Consider the following 4348-nt stretch of genomic DNA (forward strand, 5'->3'; position numbering starts at 1 on the left):
CCTACGTTGTGCCTTAACCTAACCTATGTTGTGCCTTAACCTAACCTATGTTGTGCCTTAACCTAACCTATGTTGTGCCTTAACCTAACCTATGTTGTGCCTTAACCTAACCTATGTTGTGCCTTAACCTAACCTATGTTGTGCCTTAACCTAACCTACGTTGTGCCTTAACCTAACCTACGTTGTGCCTTAACCTAACCTACGTTGTGCCTTAACCTAACCTACGTTGTGCCTTAACCTAACCTACGTTGTGCCTTAACCTAACCTACGTTGTGCCTTAACCTAACCTACGTTGTGTCCTTAACCTAACCTACGTTGTGCCCTTAACCTAACCTACGTTGTGCCTTAACCTAACCTACGTTGTGCCTTAACCTAACCTACGTTGTGCCTTAACCTAACCTACGTTGTGCCTTAACCTAACCTACGTTGTGCCTTAACTAACCTACGTTGTGCCTTAACCTAACCTACGTTGTGCCTTAACCTAACCTACGTTGTGCCTTAACCTAACCTACGTTGTGCCTTAACCTAACCTACGTTGTGCCTTAACCTAACCTACGTTGTGCCTTAACCTAACCTACGTTGTGCCTTAACCTAACCTACGTTGTGCCTTAACCTAACCTACGTTGTGCCTTAACCTAACCTACGTTGTGCCTTAACCTAACCTACGTTGTGCCTTAACCTAACCTACGTTGTGCCTTAACCTAACCTACGTTGTGCCTTAACCTAACCTACGTTGTGCCTTAACCTAACCTACGTTGTGCCTTAACCTAACCTACGTTGTGCCTTAACCTAACCTACGTTGTGCCTTAACCTAACCTACGTTGTGCCTTAACCTAACCTATGTTGTGCCTTAACCTAACCTATGTTGTGCCTTAACCTAACCTATGTTGTGCCTTAACCTAACCTATGTTGTGCCTTAACCTAACCTATGTTGTGCCTTAACCTAACCTATGTTGTGCCTTAACCTAACCTATGTTGTGCCTTAACCTAACCTATGTTGTGCCTTAACCTAACCTATGTTGTGCCTTAACCTAACCTATGTTGTGCCTTAACCTAACCCATATTGTACCTTAACCTAACCCATATTGTACCTTAACCTAACCCATATTGTACCTTAACCTAACCCATATTGTACCTTAACCTAACCCATATTGTACCTTAACGTAACCTAATATTGTGCCTTAACGTAACCTAATTTGTGCCTTAACGTAACCTAATTTGTGCCTTAACGTAACCTAATTTGTGCCTTAACGTAACCTAATTTGTGCCTTAACGTAACCTAATTTGTGCCTTAACGTAACCTAATTTGTGCCTTAACGTAACCTAATTTGTGCCTTAACGTAACCTAATTTGTGCCTTAACGTAACCTAATTTGTGCCTTAACGTAACCTAATTTGTGCCTTAACGTAACCTAATTTGTGCCTTAACGTAACCTAATTTGTGCCTTAACGTAACCTAATTTGTGCCTTAACGTAACCTAATTTGTGCCTTAACGTAACCTAATTTGTGCCTTAACGTAACCTAATTTGTGCCTTAACGTAACCTAATTTGTGCCTTAACGTAACCTAATTTGTGCCTTAACGTAACCTAATTTGTGCCTTAACGTAACCCATGTTGTGCCTTAACGTAACCCATGTTGTGCCTTAACGTAACCCAATTTGTGCCTTAACGTAACCCATGTTGTGCCTTAACCTAACCTATATTGTGCCTCAACCTAACCTATATTGCGCCTTAACCTGACGCACGTTGTCGCTGAACCTGCTCTGTAATTGTTATGCAACTCGTTAAATTAGTGTAGTGTTGCCTAACCGCAACCCTCGCAATATAGTTCGCTATTCGCACTGCCCGGTCCCCTGTGTATCGCGTCATGTTAAACACCTTGCAGGTGTTGCTGACTTTCCACATGCTCCTGCTATACACTGTAATGTGGATAGCAGCAGGACGTACATGCCCCCCCCCCTTCCCCCCTGCCTTCGCAAGCTGGTCGTTGAGAAGTTTGCATGTTCAATGCCCTTCGCATGCCGACGTACTCAGCCTACGTTGTGGTACGGCCTGTCACCTGTCCGCCGATGTACGCAAAACCCACAAACTGTACTGCACATTGGTCCGTATGTACTGAATGATACATCGTGGCACATGTGTGACCGTACGACGACTGCGCCTAGCAACGGCAGACCATACAGTCCAAATATTGTGCACGCAGCTACGTGTCGTCTCCCTATAAGAGCTGGATTGCAGTGTGGTACGCCATTCAGACGTGTGGGAGGAACGGACGCCCTGGATGGCGATCAGCATGAGCAGTCTGTTGATGTAGTGGAGCGTGTATTCGGACGTAGTCGTCTCTTCTCACACACCGTGATAGCATGTTGCACCGCGTTCCACATCTGCGACATCCTGCAGAGGCCGGCTGACAGTCGTTCGCGCAATGGACACCGCATACGTACGGGGGCTACCTTCCACGTGTTCTCGAGGCGTGCACATGTTGTTGCGTCTATGTGGGCAGACGTAGTGTGTTGTGACACCTGACACAGGCATGCAATACTCGTTGCAAATGGCGATGGACGTCTACGTTTGCTGGTGACGTTACGCAAATGAACAACAGGTAACCCGTTGTGGTGCGGTTGTTCTCGCTAGAGGTGAATCAGTGTTGGCGACGATCGGTCGAGCTATTAACCGGTTGTTTCAGGGATACCCACCATGCCCACGAACGTGAAAGGGGACCCACCATGCCCACGAACGCGAAAGGGGATCTGGGTGTGAGGCGATACGCGGCGGTGGCTGGGTGGGACCGTCCCCGGCCGGTGAGGGGGGGCCGCCCGGCGTGCTGGCAGCGCGGTGCGTGGGCGCACGCGCTACAGCCGGCTGGTGGGGGCGGCCAGTGGCAGGCGCGCCGGCCGACGGACGCGGCAGGCGGCGCAGCTGCGCGCCGGCGCCCCCTGCTCGCGGCGCCTTGCGGCCAAAGTAGGTCCTCGCGGGCCCGGTGCGAAGCGCGGTGGCCATCTGCAGTGTGCTGGTCCGATTGAGGACTGTGTGCGCTGAGGATGCGCCGCCGCCCGGCGCTCGGCGCCGCGACGCCGTCTGCTGCTCGGTCGCCCCAGCGGTTCTCGCAGGTGGTTTGTATCGCAGCTGTGCGGACGTGTTGGCGCGTGCGCTGTGCTGGGAGAGTTCGCTTCGGCACCCAAGTGGGGCTTTTGTCCTTCTGTGGCGCTGGCGTTGGAGCTGCCGGTCACCGTAGGTGGCGCGTGTTGTCTCCCGCCGGCAATGCCACGACAGCACGCTCCCGGGCCTCTGTCGGCAGCGGCAAGCTCAGTTGGGAGCACGGGTGGTCGCACCTAAAGCGTCTACTCGCCTAACTCCGGGCGATTGCGCCTCTCTCGAACCCGACCAAGTACTTAGGACGGCGCTGCGCGCCGCCGGGACCTGAGAGGGTTTCGAGGTGTGTTGTGCAGGGGAGCTCAGCCTCCTCCTGTTTGCAGAATAATTGAGCGGACGCTTGCGTGTTCGCGCGGGCCCCCGGGACACACTCCCGGGCGGCCGGCTGCTCAGCTCTAGTTGACGCAGCTCCCTGGTTGATCCTGCCAGTAGTCATATGCTTGTCTCAAAGATTAAGCCATGCATGTCTCAGTACAAGCCGCATTAAGGTGAAACCGCGAATGGCTCATTAAATCAGTTATGGTTCCTTAGATCGTACCCACGTTACTTGGATAACTGTGGTAATTCTAGAGCTAATACATGCAAACAGAGTCCCGACCAGAGATGGAAGGGACGCTTTTATTAGATCAAAACCAATCGGTCGGCTCGTCCGGTCCGTTTGCCTTGGTGACTCTGAATAACTTTGGGCTGATCGCACGGTCCTCGTACCGGCGACGCATCTTTCAAATGTCTGCCTTATCAACTGTCGATGGTAGGTTCTGCGCCTACCATGGTTGTAACGGGTAACGGGGAATCAGGGTTCGATTCCGGAGAGGGAGCCTGAGAAACGGCTACCACATCCAAGGAAGGCAGCAGGCGCGCAAATTACCCACTCCCGGCACGGGGAGGTAGTGACGAAAAATAACGATACGGGACTCATCCGAGGCCCCGTAATCGGAATGAGTACACTTTAAATCCTTTAACGAGTATCTATTGGAGGGCAAGTCTGGTGCCAGCAGCCGCGGTAATTCCAGCTCCAATAGCGTATATTAAAGTTGTTGCGGTTAAAAAGCTCGTAGTTGGATTTGTGTCCCACGCTGTTGGTTCACCGCCCGTCGGTGTTTAACTGGCATGTATCGTGGGACGTCCTGCCGGTGGGGCGAGCCGAAGGCGTGCGACCGCCTCGTGCGTGCTCGTGCGTCCCGAGGCGGACCCC

General features: G+C 51.8%; 1 non-coding gene across 1 annotated transcript in view; it reads left to right on the top strand.

Moving 5' to 3' along the window:
* Positions 1–3562: 3562 nt before the first annotated feature.
* The window catches only part of LOC126447171 (small subunit ribosomal RNA), a 1909-nt gene continuing 1123 nt past the window's right edge, over positions 3563–4348 (top strand). The window contains exon 1 of the ribosomal RNA XR_007583628.1: positions 3563–4348. This exon is cut by the window's right edge and continues 1123 nt beyond it. This is a non-coding gene — a ribosomal RNA (small subunit ribosomal RNA).

This window comes from Schistocerca serialis, unplaced genomic scaffold, assembly GCF_023864345.2.
Source record: "Schistocerca serialis cubense isolate TAMUIC-IGC-003099 unplaced genomic scaffold, iqSchSeri2.2 HiC_scaffold_485, whole genome shotgun sequence".
In the NCBI taxonomy this organism is placed as follows: Eukaryota; Metazoa; Arthropoda; class Insecta; order Orthoptera; family Acrididae; genus Schistocerca; species Schistocerca serialis.